The sequence below is a fragment of the Macaca thibetana genome, chromosome 2 (assembly GCF_024542745.1).
Source record: "Macaca thibetana thibetana isolate TM-01 chromosome 2, ASM2454274v1, whole genome shotgun sequence".
Taxonomy (NCBI): Eukaryota; Metazoa; Chordata; class Mammalia; order Primates; family Cercopithecidae; genus Macaca; species Macaca thibetana.
In genome coordinates this window covers 75,612,368-75,630,258 of record NC_065579.1, presented here as the reverse complement: position 1 = coordinate 75,630,258, position 17,891 = coordinate 75,612,368, and the positions used below count along the sequence as shown (strand labels likewise).

Sequence of the window (17,891 nt, the reverse complement as noted above, 5' to 3'; positions counted from 1 at the left end):
AGAAAAACTGCATTCATGAACCTCCCCCCATATGGGTGGCCTTTATGTATAAATGCCATCAGTCACAAGGACAGACAACTTCCTAAATGTGTACTTCCTAAGTTTTATTATTAGCAAAACTTAGAAAAAAGAGGGAGAGAGACAGCAAAGCAAGACAGTCAGTTGCACACATTCTTACAACTAATAGAATGTCAAAGTATCATTTACTGTTTTATTTTCCTCATTAGAAAAACCTCTTTCCTTCCTGATCAATGCTGGCTTTGAAAGGTTGACTGAGGTTTCACGACCTAGAAACTCTGAAAATAGTTGTCATTTCTAGCCTTTCAGCAAAACCAGAAACTGCTTTCTGATAATACCTATGGAAACACCAACAGCGTCAAAAGAAAGAAAAAAATCTCATTAAAACAAAATAGAACACTATGTGATCTTCTTTACCTCTGAAATTCTGGGGAATCTGCTCATTCATCAACACACACCGGACTGTTTTGACCACTTCCCTGCTACTGTGAGAATATGGCTTTTCCTTCTCTTCCCAGTAACACCACACCAGTGCCTTGGCATTGGCTCTGCCCATGTGGAATTAGCATGTGGTCATTATGAACCTGATGTGGGACACTGCCATTGGACAGGAGAAACCTAGGGGTGGTTTTAGTGCTTTTCCTTGAGCTAATCCCTCCTGTACACTTCAGGCAAACATTCCCCCTTGCTTCTTAAAAAATCAAATTAAGTAGCGCAAAAAAAAAAGGATATGGAGAGGGACTAAGAACTGTTATTAGAATTTTTCACAGCCCCTCTGCTAAAAATAGCTTAAAATAAATAAATAAATAAAAAACACTATAGTGGACAGGCACCAGCACTGAGTACTAGAAAATCTGAGTGCTAATCTGGGATTTGTCAATAAAATAATCAGCTCTGAAGTTCAGCAATTAATTTCCTCTCTTATAAAATGACAATATTATAAATCTGTAATATGCCCTTAAGGTTCCTTTCTGATCTTAAGGGAGTATGTTTCCTCCCTTCAATACCAACTGCTTACCATGCATACCTAATATTGATTAAACTAAAGCTTAAAAAAAGACACACACACAAAAAACTTCTAAAAACCTGTTTCCCTCATTTAAGTACAGCTTGAGCCTTCTGCATAAAAGGAAGAATCTAAGTAAAATGTTGAGAAAAGAATGTATTGAGCACACAGTGCTGATAATCACTGTGTTTTTATGCCAATAAAATCTAATTTTACAGCTGAGTTCTATACAGCTGTGCAAGAAAGACTCTTGCCATGGCTTGCCACTTGAAGGAAAGAAGGAGTGGTGATAATTGTTCATGCAGAAAAACCTCTTGAGACATGAGCAGTACCTGGAGGTATGTGCCCAGCTGGTTGGTTGAGGCACAAATAGTCTGGAATTTGCCTTCTTGTCTGATATGTGTTCATTAGTGAAGTAAAATCACAGTTGTCTGAAAAAGTTCTTAACCTTAAAAACATTCTTGCGTTTTACATCCAATTATAAGCATAAAAGATTTAGTTGGGAGCATTTAAATCCACAGAGAAATCCTGTGAAACTGAGTTTTTTTAGATTAAAAATACCACCACTCCAGATTAAAATAAATACTAGGTTCAACCAACAAGCCAAAAGGAACCATCCACTGTGCTCTTAAGTGCAAAAAGGGGATGGATGTCCCTAATGCATAGGCCCTGCCTTCAAGAATCCATGGATGCTTTTTAAACATTTTTGTCTTGGCATAATTTTAAATGTGGCAAAGCAGAGTCATGTCTGAATTCAAATCTAATGTGCGGGAAAGCAGTATCTTCTGGGGGAGAAAAATCCACATATATAAGGATTATGAGTAAAAATTACATGTAATTTGAGGCTGCTTCCATAACCCCCTATTAATATAGAGGTTGCTTCCATAGCAGCCCAACATACCCCAAATCTTTACAGAAACATAAAAACTAAATGGAAAAAAATTACATCACTATATATACACAATCTCTTGACCTCAGATCCACATCCTCACATAAATAACAGCTCAGTTTTGCAAATATTAACTAAAAGGGAAAGGGGGCTTATCTACAAAAAAGTTTACCAACCAAAGGTTCGTTTGCTTTGTTCGTTGTTTTTAAGTGGTATTTACATAAGCTTGCAGACGTAATTAACCATTTTTATTAGAACACTTAGATTCCAGGCACACTCATATCACAATGCATCTCACACCCAGACATCCCAATGATGACAGTCAAGTATCTACAAGGAAACATGCGAAAGCTATGAGCCCTTATTCTCACACATACCCAAGCTAACCTTGTCACATCATCCAAACATGGGATAACTGAAAATACACATTTTCAGTGAAATTTGAAATTTTATGTATGTTTCTAATAGACAGTGAGAGAAAACTCTACAGAACTGTAGTCAGATAGCGAAAAACATCACTTCTAAAGCCCCTTGAGGAAGTCTAATTCTAATCTGCATGGGGAGGTGGAAAGAGACAGGAAGTCAGAATACATGCTCCTTCTCCCAAGCGCCAGAAGCTCACGCTTTACCCAGCCCTTGCCCAGCCCTTGGGCACTATACCTGCCTGGCACCCCACAGCACTTTGACAGGTCCCCCTGCTTTTCAGGACTGTGGTTCAGATTTTCCTATATAAGCTCTCTGTGTCTTAGTTTCTTTATGTATAACATGAATGATACGGCTACTTAAGCACATGACTTCCAGATAGCCCTTTAATAAGATCCAAAACGTATTTTATTATTCCATTTGTAGAGATCTGTTACGAATCAAATTCACATTTGTGCATCAATTTGGGCACCTAAGAGACATGCATAACCCCCTTGAATAGAAGAAAAAAAAAATGTGTTGCAAGCACCAAACAACTGATTGCTTTCTGGAAAGATGTAGAGGAAGAGTTCTGAAGCTGCTATTTCAGTCTGCTGGGACAAAGGCAGTTTGGGGCACCTGCACACTAATTCTTACCTAGCATCAAAACATCCTATGAAGTAGTTGGTATTGTCCATTTACAAATGTAACAACTAAGGCTAACAAAGAGACTCAGAAAGTGAAAATAAAAAGTCCATGCTCTTAGTGAGCTAACTGTAACATCTAAGAATCTGACAACAAAACCCAAGTAGAAGAGCTGGTTAAAATTTATATATAGGTTAGTGAGTTTTAAAGACTAGATAAAACAAGCACATGGTACAAAACAGAAAAGGTATCAAAAGATAACTTTCAAAGACAACCCACAAGAGCACATCTCCCTCCTAAGGAGTGCTTGGTTCCCCTCCACAAAGGCTACAGTTGAGTTTTTGGTGCTTCCTTACCAAAATACAGACTTAATAATTTTTAGAGCACATTTTAAAGTAGCTTAAGGAGGATTAAGCAAATCTATTACACTACCATTTAGCCTAGATGGTTTAAAATTAGAGGAGGAAAAAAAAAAAAAAAAAAAAAAAAAAACTAGCAGAAACCAAATTATAAATTGCTAAAGTTATGTCTTCCATGGTGATTTTAATGAAATGTGCCGTGATTAAACACAAAAGCAAAATTATCTCCAAAGAAGGGCAGAAGTTATTGATGAGGAGACTGCTGGAGTAATATCTTTGGTACAAAGGGTTTCAAGAGTCTATTAGTTTTAAGTAACTACTGTAAAATAAGTATAAAGCAGGTTGAAGGTTTCTCCCTTTAATAATAACAATATTCCAAACGAAGGACTTATCTGAAAAGTACCTTATAAAATGACATCAAACAAAAGAACTTGAAAAAAGGTAATCAACCATTGTGTTAACCAGATATTTACTGTGTACCCACTTTATGGTGGCACTGTACTAGAATTCTAGAGTTCTAGAAATAAAGGCATAAGGTTAAATGGCATTACAATGAAATGTTATACTCGATTAACTAAAAACGAATCCGCATTGGACACTTCTGACGAAATACCATGCAAAGTCAACAGACCTCCATGCTCTACGAAACCTTTCATCTGAGATAAGCCCCAATATCTAAATTTGGTTTCCCAGCTGTGGCCTCTTTTCTAGACTTTGAAATCTGACAGGTGTTACAGAAGGTGAATTTGCCTTCAAAACATACCCCATGCCTTAACCTTCATTTCTGATCAGCCAGGAGAATACTAAAATTTTTTCTTTAATCATCTCGTATAGAATTCAATCATGTTTATTTTACACACTCAGTTTTGCTTAATTGAATAGATGTTATAAAACATTCATTATAAGGAAAAGAACCTGTACCATTAAACATCACTGACAGTTCCTATTTATACTTAAATATATATTTCAAGGATTTCTGACATAAGCCATTGTAGATATTGGTTCAAATATTTTTTTCAAAAAATTATCTGATTCTCACTCCTGCATGGTTGGGGGGACGGAAATCAATAAGAACACTGTCTGAAACACTGAAAATCAGTTTAGAACTGTTTTGTATTTCCTAAAGGAGAGTTATTTCTTGAGAAATATTACATTTAATGACATTCTCATAAGCAGTTTTGTTTTTCACTTAATGTGACTGAACATAAAGCAAATACCAGGTGCTACTTAGAGCTCAGAAGAGACCGAAACATTTCATGTTTCACATGAAATGACAACAGTTAACAAAGAAACAAATTAGCAGGTGCAAAGACACACCGTGTAAGGGAGTACCTATTTACCATTTCAGATTAGCTCATTATGATAAAATTTTAATATAAAATATGTATACAGTCACATTACTAATTCAGATAAACGTTTTGAAAACATAAAAATGCAAAATTCTCTAGAGAAAATATTTTCTTTCGACAGATGTCGCACACCAGAGAATTAAGGAGATTTGTTTTAATTAATAGATAAGAATGATAATTGGTATATATATGGCTTATACACAAACAGGTGAATTTTAGTGTTTGAAAGCATGGTGCTTTGCCTATGTTCCAAACACTGCCTGTGAACAATGACATTAATTTATACTAATACAATTTGTTAAGAAAAAGTAGGCAGCTACACCCATTTATTTAAGAAATACCTATTTAGGTTTTCCTCTGTGCAAGACACTCTTTTGTGCTGAAGTTATGCAAATTCTAAATTAAGGAATTCATTAATGGGTTTTTTAATTTTTCCAGAAAAATCTTTTTAAATTTCAGCTTTGGTACAAAAGGCATGTTCTCCAATTCAATTTTAGTACTCCTTATATGATGAACACAAAAGACACACATAAAATATTTTTCAGTTAATGTCACCGGTAAACTCAAAGAAGCAGGAGAATGAAAAATGCAAGTAACATTTTAGGATTATTAATGGCTTTGATGTCATGAACCCTCAAGTGGGTCTTATGAGTACCCAAGGGTCCCCCAGACGACATTTTGAGAGTTGCTGCTCCACACAAACAAGTTATATGTAAAAACGTAAAAAAACAGATTGCTGTCCCTCCTTTACACTTTCTATTATACAACCACAGTTCACCTGACAGGGTCTGAAGGAAGAACCAGTTAATCCAAATTAAGAGGTATTCTAATTCTATCACAGATGTCTCTCTCCAGGACTTTATGCCACACTCATTACAGAACATTTGTGAGGCAAATTCATTTGGTAAATCATGAGAGCAGAAAAGTAGGCTGGAGGGCTAAGAAAACTGATGTTGGGGGCCAGGTACTTCCTGCTGGGGCTGTCAGCAGAGTACAGTGGAGGTAGGGACTTGGCACTCGTGAATCCAGGCCTGTTACATGGGGATTCCCGTCCAATCTTTCCTGTAATCAGACTCATGCCCCAGATACAAAGCAAATGATCAAACACTAAGGAAGTAACGACAAATAATATTGTATTGCCATTCTCAAGGAAGAATCCTATCTGCTCTGATCTCTAGACCTTCATTTACTGCTCAATGAGCCCATTTTAAGTCCCGCCATGATTTGATCCGGTATTTTCTAGGGTCATTCATTTATTTATGCCTTTCATCAAAGAACCCAAAAGTAGTCTTCCGAGGCATAAAGAGAACTTTTAAAATGAGAACCTCAAGTTTCAAATATAGACAAAGGAATTAGTAGGACATTGAAATTCATTTCCTAGAGCAACAAATTAGCAAAATGAAAATATGCCACAGCTAATTGATTTGCATTCAGCAAACAGTTAGATGAGAGACTTCCCTTTCATTTTTAAAAATAGATTTAACAAGCATATTAATTTTCCACTGGCCGCTATAAATAAATGGAACTCCAAAATATCTTTCTTTGCAAAGGCGTTTGCTCTAGCCAGTCACTGTTAGCCTGACCCTGAGTGGAATGTGTATTTACATTGCCGAGAGGCAGCATTGTGTGCTGGTGGGAAACCACTTCTCACAAACCTCCCATTCAACCGAGGACTCCACAATAGGTACTCACACAGGAAGCACGCCTTGCAAAGAGCACCTCTGCCATTCCAGAAAGAATTTTCCAAGGCAGCAAGGACGGTGGACCACTATAAATGCCATGTTCACAGGCCCTAACTGCCTACACTTCAGGGTCAACAAAGCCAGTGTTGTTCACAACCATTCCCCCGAGTTCTTCCCAAGGTGAAAGGGAAACTCAACAATTCCATTTCATTTTTCTAGATAATCTCTCAGGCTATTGCTTTGGTTTTCTTAAAAAAATAAATAAATAAATAAATAAAACTAAGCCGTAATTGTTTTTCTCAAATATTCTGCAAAGTACTCCCAAGTATCTACTGTTTTTTTCAAAGCCAACTGAAAGGTGTTAATATTTAATGTGCAATTTTTAAAAAATCAAACCTCAAATATTACTTCATGACTCCACTGATTCCTTAAATACCAGTTCCTTAAATACCTTAAATACCGACCACTGTGTTTAACTGCAAAGCCAAAAAATTATTACGTTAACTCCTCAACTAGAAAAGCATGTACTGTCAGTAGTATCACGTTAACAATGACTTCTGTACAGGTACATGCAGGAAATCAAGACAATGGTGACTGCTTACACATGCCATCAAATCAACTGGTGAATGAAAAATGAAATTAATACATAGATTTTGGCAATTCAATACTAAACTACTAGCCTCAGTTTGACTTTTTCCTCCATACTTGAGTATGCAACGAAGTACAACGTGGTTCTTTAAAAAAATGTGTTAATTAAATTCTCAATAACCCAACTTCCCAACCTGGACAAGAAAGGAGGCAGCTGCTACCAACAGTGATTATCTCAAGGCCATTAAATAATTTAATAATATCGGGCAAAGGGCAACTCTTCTGGCTTGTTTTTCTCATTTCTTTAAAAAAAAAAAATTTCCTGCAGCTCTAGCTCAAAGGATCATTTCTCAAATTAAAGGACTAAATTCCATGACCAATGCTCCTGCCAGTTCTACTAATCTATCAATTTGGGCATAATAATAGAGAATATCACGAGTAATACATACATCTCATGGGTTTATTGGAATTCTACTTAAGGCAGCAGCTGTAAAATAAAAGATATGTGTACCCATGCCCATCATAAATAATACCATTTACTAGTGTCAGGAAGTCGCTTTTACAACATAGAAAAAGTAAACCAGACTATGAGGAAATGTTCACAATACAATGCTTAGTGCAAGTTACACAGTCAGATTATATATGTACACAGAATTTTTTAAAAGACTGAAATGAAATGGAACCAAAATGTTAATGCTTAACCTATATATAACATTATAACAAATAAATTATATTTTTCTTTTGAACTTGTGACATTTTAAAAAATATTCTACAATGAGCATCTATAATTTGTATAACGATACAAGTTAACTTTTTTTAAAAATCATGTAATTCTATTTACTTTTGCACCATGTGATTGTTTAAACTTTTGTGAGGAAATACTTTCAAACCACCACATACAAAAAGACCTAAAGAAGACAGGTTTTACCCAAGTCTCACAGAACTAATCATCACCATTCAACTCTGGCTGTGGGACACAACAATGGAAGAACATCTGTGGTTAAGTAATAGATTTGGTAACATTTACAAGACCAGCCCTAAGGTCATGCTTGCTGAGTAATCCCAAGATTAGGCATGCTCACTAGGACCAACCCAAACAGCTAAAAAAGAGGGGGTGGGGGAAGCAGGTTCCACAGCCTTACTTTTTTTAGATAACAAGTGCTCCATAAAATCCTCTTCCAACTGCCAAAACAAATCAAACTTTCTGGGTGGAGAACTCTCTGTCAATCAAATGGGAATCAGCAAAGATAAACCTAATAATAGAATCTGTTACATACTTACTTAGCTCTACTAACTATGCTAGTCTCTAACTAGCACAAAAGACTTCAAAAGCTCTTGCTTGAAAAGTACAGGGTGGGGCCGGAGATTTCCCTAGGAGCTGGCAAGCCTCAATCTTTAACAGTGGAAAAGTAACTACCCACTCTTATCTTTATGAGTTCTTTCCAGCCCACCCGCCCTCATCCCATACCTTTTAAAAATAATTGGCCCATATTTTCTTTCCCACATTCCTATGCATTATAGCGTATAATACATGTTCACTCTAGAAATCTGAAAATACAGAAAAGCAAGAAGAAAGTTTAATTGTTCATAATCTCACTACTCAAAAATAGCCACTGTTAAAATGATGATATATTTCCTCTCAATCTTGCTTTTCTATTTGAAATTTACAGTTAGAGAGCTACAGATTATAATCAATCTGCCTATTTTTTTTTTTGATACATAACAATAATACTCATTACTTTAAAAAATAAGCAAGTTGGTTCCTAAATCACATTTTACTTCAGAGAAGATGGCAAAATTCTCCTCTGAGGTCCTGGACTCTGGCAGAAAGATGGGAATAAACCAGAAAAACAGATGATACAACAGGTATGTCCATTGGGCACTCAGAAGCACAATTTCTTTTTATATGATATTAGGTTACAATGACAAAATGCTTTTAGATTGTGTGCACATATTTTAAACAGAATTATTTAAACCCATTATGAAGCCTGGATTCCATGAATTAATAAAAATGCAATTCCTTATTTCTACGTTTACATGTACGCAAGTTTCTGAAAGTTAAAGGATGTATTCTCTATCTTCTGAGAGCTACAGGATGTTTTATGTTAACTGTCTGTAGCACCTATTTCACAACCATAAACCTATCCCAACCAATGAGCAGAATGAATGTATGTACCAGCAACGAAGTTCAATGGCACTTTGCCCCAGAATACTTAACCCTGAGCATCTAGGTTGTATTGTTACCAGTAAAATTAACAGAGAACCAGACTGGCAAGATGTGGCTTAAGATATTTTAGAACAATGTATGAAAACATACATCACAGTCTGAAATAGTGAAAAGTTGGAAGCTATTTTATCCACACAATACAAGACTGCAGCCAACTGTAAATGCTCTAGAAATCAATCTGCTAACATAGGAAGGTGCTCACAACACACTGTAGGGGGAAATAACAGGTTAACAAGGAAGTATACACTGTGATACTCTGCAAAACTAGGTATATGTTGTTTTTTTTTCCCACAAAGAAAAGAGTCTAGAAGAACATACACCAAAGTGTTCATAGTGATTTTGATAAAGTAGGTAGAAAGAAGAATCTTTTCATTTATCAATGCTCCAAGATTTTTTTAATGATGCTTGTATTAGGAGAGGGGAAAAATAGTACACAGAACAAAGTATTAGGAGAGGGGAAAAATAGTACACAGAACAAAGAGCATCTTAAGGGGAACCTGATCACATCTGTGTCAAATAATCTAACAGAAAAATGTGAAACAGATCATGCATATCTAGTCAAGGGTAATCCTATTAAACAAAACCCCTCTCTATGAGTACCTGATATGGGTCACTGGCTATGACAGTCTCTCTTCTAAAAGCTGTGCTATAGCTCTCAGAAAAAATGTAAGCTGTTCTAGGCCCTTCACTCTAGGCCCAGTGGCACCAATGGGCAGTGGTGGTGGGGACTGTCAATCTCCTAGAAGCTATTTTTAGTTTCAGAATATATCACAGAATCCCAAGTCTGAAAAAGAACTTCGAGAAGTTCAGCTCTAACTCAGGCTTGTACTCTATCTATCCCTAGTAGATCAGAGGCTTCAAAATATCAAAACTTGGTATTTTTTTTTATTAGACTGTATCCTTCAGCTAATTATCCCAGGATTTCCTCTCTCAAACAGTTGGTAAAAATACATTTATTTGGAACAACAGGATGATAGGAATAGATAAGGTGGGAATTAGACAGAACTGTGTCTGAGTCGAGGAAAAACAAAAATTGCTGAGTATTTTAAAATCACCATTACTGAAGAGAGTATTCTTTTGATAAAGTCTGTTACCTCTGACCCTTCCTTTCCATCATCACCACCAGCAGCAGCACCCTAGTTCAGGAATAATCAAGTCACTTTTAGATTCTGAAAAAGTACAGGACCCATTTACCCTGCCTACTGTCCCTGTCATCTCCCTTCTGTCCACTCTACCCTGCACATGCAGACCATGTAATTTAGTTCTGGAACCTCACTTTCACTAAGCCACTACACACTCGCTCATAGACCAGTGATTCTTCAAGCAGAAGCACCCATAAGAGATGGGGAACAGACGACTTAGCATTGTAGGGGAGTCATTCTACAACACTAACCATTCAGGTTAGAGTTTCTCCAGATACGTGCAGGAACTATCAGCAACAGAATCAAGTGAGGTGCTTGTTTAAAAACGCAGATTCCTCACAAATATTCACAGCAGCATTACTCAGCTCAAAAAGGAGAAACCATCCAACAGAAGAATGGACACACAAAAATGAACCCATTTTATGGATGCATAGAATGGATACATTCCTTAAAAAGGAATAAAATACTGATACATACTACAACATAGATGAGCCCTGAAAATATTATGCAAAGTGGAAAAGGCCAGTTAGAGAAGGCCACATAATGTACGATTCCCTTTATATGAAAAGTCCAGAATAGGCAAATGTTTAGAGACAGAAAGTAGACTGGTGGTTGCTTGGGGCTGGAGTTGACGGTGGGAAGCGACTGCCAATGGCTATCAGGTTTCTTTTAGAAGGGACAAAAATGTTCTAGAAGTTGCTAGTGGTGGTGGTTGCACACTGCCGATGTTCTAGAATTTGCTAGTGGTGGTGGTTGCACAACACCATGAATATGCTAAAAACATTAAATTTTACACCTTAAATGCATGAGCTGTATGACATGTGAAATATCTCTCAATAAAGCTGTTTAAAAATCCAGATCCCTCAATTCTCACTTAGATCTACTAAACCAGAATCTCTGAAGGGAGGCCTAGATATCCTCCCTTTGAACAGAAAGAGCAGGTGATGTGCCTTTTCACTAAGTTCTCCAGGAGATTCCTGAGTACACTAAAGTTAACACTGCCTTTGATCTTTTCTGAACCTTAAAGGCTATACCAGTGTATTTCCATCCAGGTGCAGTGGCTCATGCCTGTAATCCCAGCACTTTGGGAGGCTGAAGAGGGAGGACAGCCTGAGGCCTGGAATTCGAGACCAGCCTGGGCAACACAGCAAGAGACTCTCTCTCTAAAATATTTAAAAATTAGCTAGGTGTGGTGGGGATACCGAGGTGAGAGGATCATTTGAGCCCAGGAGTTCAAGGATGTAGTAAGCTATGATTATGCCACTGCACTTCACCCTGGGCAACAGAGCAACAATCCTGTCTCAAAAAAAGATTCTGGCCAGGCGTGGTGGCTCATGCCTGTAATCCCAGCACTTTGGGAGGCCAAGATGGGAGGATCGCTTGAGTCCAGTAGATCGAGACCAGCCTGGACAACATAGAAAGGCACCATCTCTACAAAAAATAAAAAAGCAGTCAGGTGTGGTGGTGCACACCTGTAGTCTCAGCTACTCAGGAGGCTGAGGTGGGAGAATCACTTGAGCCCAGGAGACAGAGGTTGCAGTGAGCCATTATCATGCCACTGCACTCCAGCCTGGGCAATAGAGTGAGACACTGTATAAACAAAACAAAACAAAAAAATCTAATGTATTTCCTACTCTGCCCTACACAACCCTCCCATGTGACCAGTGTCCTGATGCTGGGGAGCACAGAGACCGTTGCTGAGCTTTTGCTCTTGCTACTCTCTCCTCTTTTCCAGAACACCCACAGTTCTGTCTAGGTCTTGCTACTTAAAGCTACATCAAGATTACTATGGGTCACAATAACCTCTACAGAGAACCCTTGGGGTCTTCCTATCCTCATGCATGAAAGGAAGATGATGGACTGGGTAACGACTAGACTTTCTCCCTTACCTGAAATCATGAGCCTCTCTGAGAGAGACTCAAGAAAGACTCCAGGCAAACAGCCTTTCCTCCATACAGTCCATGTTTTATATCCATATAATAATGTGTATTGAGCAATTTTCTCCCCCACTTAATGTGTGGGGAAGCTAAATAACTTAAAGAAGAATCTTTTTGTTAAGGCTCAGAAAATGTATACCTAACACAAGGTCGAGTCCAGCATATGACAGGGCCTCAGGCATTTGAGGCACTCCTTAACCGTTCCTCAAAAAGTCAATCCTTTAGCTTGAATCTCTTCCTGGATCTCCAGGTTTGCTGAGGTATCCATACAGAGCTTTTGCATGGGGACCTGGCATTCTGTGCTGCTCTGTTTGACATAGGAGGTTTGCTTTCTTCTACTCCAAGGTGATACTATCAACCACTATCGTAAACACTTGAAATGTGCATTGTTTTTTCTATCAGTAATGATGACTTTATGACAGCATTTGAGAGAAACTTAAGGTTAAAGGCCCCGTGCATGGTCATGAAATGAACACAGATAACTGACTCATAATCAAATTTACAATCTTATTTGAGGCAATCTAAAGCCATCCGTTATAGCACTCCCCGACCCCCTCACCTCCCTAACACACACACACCCCCCAGTAAAAAGTCAGGGCACTGTAATATTACTAGAAGCTACACGATTTTGACGATTTCTCTTTAGTGAGTACTCATCAAGATGAGTAAACACAAATTCCATATGAAAATGTATGTGAAGAGGTACTTCCTACAAATAAAAGCCACTTTTGAAGAAGATAATTTTTGCAGCACATTTAACAGATGTATTCTGTTAAAAGAATATGTATTCTTATATGTTTTAGCAACTGTAGTGACAAAGTTACTTCATAAAGCTAAAATTAAGATGCTCCAAAGCAAACATACACAAACATGCATGCATACACACATACACAAACACACACAGTATATACACACACACTTTTCAGAACACTAGGAAACTACAAAGTGCTTGATACTACAATGCTCATCCGTCAATCTACTTTCAAAATTCTGACTTCTATAATTCCTAATCATATTTTTTCATATATCTGCAAATTAAGAGAAAATACCTACCTTTTCTTCCGCATGTACTGCCTCTTTTCACATTTTAAAATTATATAGATAGAGCGAAACCTTGGTAATTTAAATTAATTGGAGAAAAAGGGCCCCCCTAAATGTATGAAAAGAAGCATTTGCAACAAGAAATTTAAATACAGCTAAAACTTTCAACAGCACTGCCAGGTGGAAATCCTCCCTGCTGTATTTAACAGATGAGACATACTTATATCTGTAACAATTACTACTTAAAAAATATTTTCCCAAGTACTTCAGAATAGTTTTATTATATTCTACTCCTTCTCTCCACCACTTCCCCAAGCCCATCCTTGTTTTACTTATTTCCCAAACTCTTCATAGGCAATGAAGAAAGTACTGGGATGAAAAGTAGTTATATAGGTTCAGTATTCCTCACCTGAAATGCTTGGGACCCTAGGTGTTTCAGATTTCAGATCTGAACTCTAGATTTTAGAATATCTGCATATACATAATACGAGGTATCATATACAGGTATCTTGGGGATGGGACCCAAGTCTAAACATGAAATTTCTGTTTCACATACACCCTTATACACATAACCTGAAGATAATTTTATACAATATTTTAAATAATATTGTACATGAAACAAAGTTTTGGCTGCAACCAGTCACATGAGGTTGGGTGTGGAATTTTCCACTGTGGCATCCTGTCATCAAAAAGTTTCAGATCTTGGAGCATTTTGGATTTTCAAATTGCAGATGCTCAATCTGTATTATCTTCAGCACCCAGATCACACAAGGTAGAGAATAATTTAGTTTTGTGAGCTGGATCCGAAGTACTAGGAAAAAACCAAAAGGGTACCATTTCAGTTCATTTTCACAACCCTATCCCACTCCATGAGCAAGTAAAGTGATAAAGAGTAGAAACTTGGATTATCCTGTTCCCACCAAGAACTATTTCTGTGTTCCTAAGCACAAGTCCTTCTCCAGCTCCCTACCTTTCTTTTTTGTTGTTTGTTTTGTTTTATGTCACAGCCCTAGGTTTCTTCTCATATGCCCACTCCAGTTGACTTTGGTGCCTGCCTCGAGTGCAGAGTTGAGAAAGATTCACTGCCCTCACTCAGTGATAATTAGAGATGGCTGTCAAGGTCATGGGATTAAGGAGACGGGAGATGCACGTCACATATTTGCCATCCACTGGTTAGAAAAAAGCACGGAGGACCCACCTGCTCAAGTTTACTGAGGAACGACAGTAACAGAAAAGAGGAGGCACATCTGAAGTTGGAGAAGTTGGAGAGACAAAGTCTCTGGCTTCCACTTCTAATTCACTCAACATTTCAGAGATAATATTAATATCTGGAAATTCAGAATTGACTAATTTTAAAAATTTTAAAGCAACATCTAACAATTAAGATATTAGGATTAAGCACAACTGTTCAACTCATATAACAGCCATCACAACTGACAGATATCACACCCAAAACACTGATACAAATGAATTATCTATGTGGAAATCATATTTGTCATTAACATCATAAAAAGTTGAGATGGCCGACCTGAGAATTCATTCCCTCAGTTGTTCAAACATTTACTTGGTATCTTATGCAGCTGGCACTGTGCAGACCCTGGATATATAGTTTTCCACTTATGGCTGACTTTGTAATTGAGCTATTCAACAGATTTTTAAATAATGAATCGACACTGAGATTTTCAAACCTCCATGTCCTTGATCTTCACAAGACAGCCTTATTAGAATCTTGATTGTTTTAATGTTCTAAGAGGCTTCTATCAGAGATATTAAGATAGTGCTATGACTGAAATTATATTAATGGCAAAAACCACAATTACTTTTGTACCCACCCAGTAATTTAAAATCTTCATACTCCTGAGGGCTTAATACACCCTACATTCGATTTGCGCATGGTATGTGTAGTGCCGTCCCCTACCTTCGATCAACTGAGGACTCAGTACTGATCTTCCCACGGAAATCCTCCAAACCTCTGCGGACAGCTGTGCCACATTTTATCCTGTTTCCAACATTCACTAAGGAAATTTCCTCACCCCTAATGAATTCTTACTGTTTTTTCTAGGGTTTAAGAAAATCCTCTGGTAAAATATCTTGCCCCTAGTTTTATATTGTACTCCTATAACACACATTTTAAAAGATGTTTTCCTACATTCTTGCTTCAAATATTTAATTCGGAAACAAGAATTAGTAAAGTAATAATAATAATTTGTGATGAACTAATTTTTACTTTTACTTTGCAAATTAAATAATTAACAATTTGTGCTGAACTAAATTTTACTTTGTCCTGTGGGTATTAGTTGCTCACTATGAATTTTGAGAGCTCACAGGACATTGAAAATCCCATTTATCCAAAACTAATTCTGTGAAATTCAATACCATGACAAGTCAGTGCTCTTGTCAATGCCTTTTTTGTCTCATAGAAAGCTAACTTATCACTTAAAACACAACCCTGAATATTATTTGGCTATTCTTTGTAAATTTTAAAGTCTGACAGTTAGATACATGAGTAAAACTATTACTATTTTTATAGCTTTTGTACAAGCTAATCATTTTAAGCATCACACATTCCACAGGAGAGTACCATCAACACAAATAATCATACAATCATAATGGCTATCTTTTGTAGAATTTATTTAAAATGTAGTTTTTAAACGATCAATTGCAGTTTGTTTGTTTTTTTTTAGATTTCACTACATAAAATTTATCTTTTTATTTATAAAAAAGTGTAACACTGGCACCTACTTTTAAATCAATTAATTTATGAAACCATTCTCTTTTGTAGGATGTGTATTGTCACTGAAATATACATCCTACAAAATACAGTTTAAAGAAATGTAATAGCTATGTACAAAACATTTCAAACATTTATATTCAGCAGATCAATTGCATTTCAAAATATAATTACGAAGGTACAGATTTGTGTGATTTGATATATGGATATTACATTTAATTTAAAACACATTTTACAAGGGATTCATTCTAGCACTAGAGACACTGACTGAAACGCACATGATACTGAGGAAAGATGACCGCGGTGGCCATCTGGAGATCTGGGTTTCAGTTCTGTTACGTATGCTAGCTGCATGGGTTAGGTTTCTCAGTCTACATTTATTTGCAACATAAAAAGGTTGGACTAGACTACCTGCAAATTCCCTTCTAATATGAAATTCTGTGGTACCAGTACAGCAGTTTTGCTAATTTGGGGTTAAAGTCATAAATAAAGGCCTACTTGAAGAAATTTTCCCTAGAAAGTACCTTGTTTAGCCACATAACTTTACAGAAAAATTACAATAGCTATACAACACTCATTTAGGTCACACCTTGAATGATAAGCATTTTTAGGCTGTCAGCTTTTCCAGGAACAAGATGTGGCAAGCAATTTCCTGGTTCTAAGTATATTACTTACTCTGAAAAAACCGAATGGCTGAGGTGATGAATGATAAAAGCTTCAAGATCCATGAACCAAAGTGGTACATTCTCATTTCTTGCTAATGTGGACTATATGCTCTTGCAGATTTCTAATTATTTAGAGATCTCCAATTACTTGGAGATCTAGAGCTAGGGCTCTCAAATTCTCCATCAGCCTTCACGTGCTACAGAAAGATCACAAATGGAGAACCATTTCATTCTTATAGCCCCTGGCAAATACCAAAGATTCCAAATCATATTTTTACATCAGCATTAATTTTTTCCCCAGTGAGGGTTTGATTTCATTTCCAGCATGTTACAACCTATACAAGTTTTAAAAATGCAACATCAGGATTTAAAATTTGCAATGAAATTTGAAAAAAAAAATGTTTTTTAATCAGCAGCACCTCTGAGATTATCTATTTCATCCCTTATTTTTCAGAGGTTACACCACTGATTAATGGCAGGATAAGGTCTCTTGCTTCTCAAATCACTTCAAATTTCTAAGCATATTTTCCACCTAAGTTTAGAAATGAAATCTAACCAAGTTATAAGCTCTTTTAACGCCCACACACATATGCACTCACTCTTACTTATCAAATTCCAAAATGTTAATTATCCCACTGTCTTTCCCTATTATATTAGCCTCTATGTGAGAAGTCCCAAACCTGGCAAGTACTACGGCTCACAGAGAAAACAAGTATTATCCATGTGAATAACAGCAGGTCTCTAAAAGACCAACAGCAGGAGAAAAAGATGGCTTCCATCAAGATGATAGTTTAGAATACAGGCAAGGTAAGTTATGTGCCTTAACTAGAAGTACATTACCTAAAAATAGGAAATCAATTATTTTCAAAAAAGGTATATTTATTTTCTAAACAAAAGAAAGATGACTCAAAATTATCCTTCTCATTCTGTTTGGAATCTACACTGTTTTGAGCATGCAGCTTCCTTCCATCTCCAGCAGTGGCCTGGGAGAAATGGAACTATAAACTCTGGTAAAGGTGAGGAAAAGCGAGAAACCACATGAAGCCAGGAACTCACTACATGCGGTGTCTGTTTTTTAATAAATCTATCCAGGTGAAAATTTCTAAGGTATGTGACATAGGAAAAATACTCTGCTACATGCTAATACATCTTCTGTAGAAAACTTCTATCAAGCTTGAGAAACTCTGAGCTGAAGAGTTAGAAATTCTTT

At 36.8% G+C, this 17,891-nt stretch overlaps 1 protein-coding gene across 6 annotated transcripts in view; it reads right to left on the bottom strand.

The window, feature by feature from the left end:
- The window catches only part of FNDC3B (fibronectin type III domain containing 3B), a 363,826-nt gene that overhangs the window by 297,480 nt on the left and 48,455 nt on the right, over positions 1-17,891 (bottom strand). The window contains exons 1-2 of one of the 6 annotated variants that reach the window (XM_050780055.1): positions 9,606-12,104; positions 436-9,569 (exon numbers count right to left, since the gene is read on the bottom strand). The exons of 4 other annotated variants lie outside the window; for them this stretch is intronic. The gene's annotated coding sequence lies outside the window, so the exon portion shown is untranslated. One more of the 6 variants, XM_050780056.1, reaches the window with a different exon arrangement.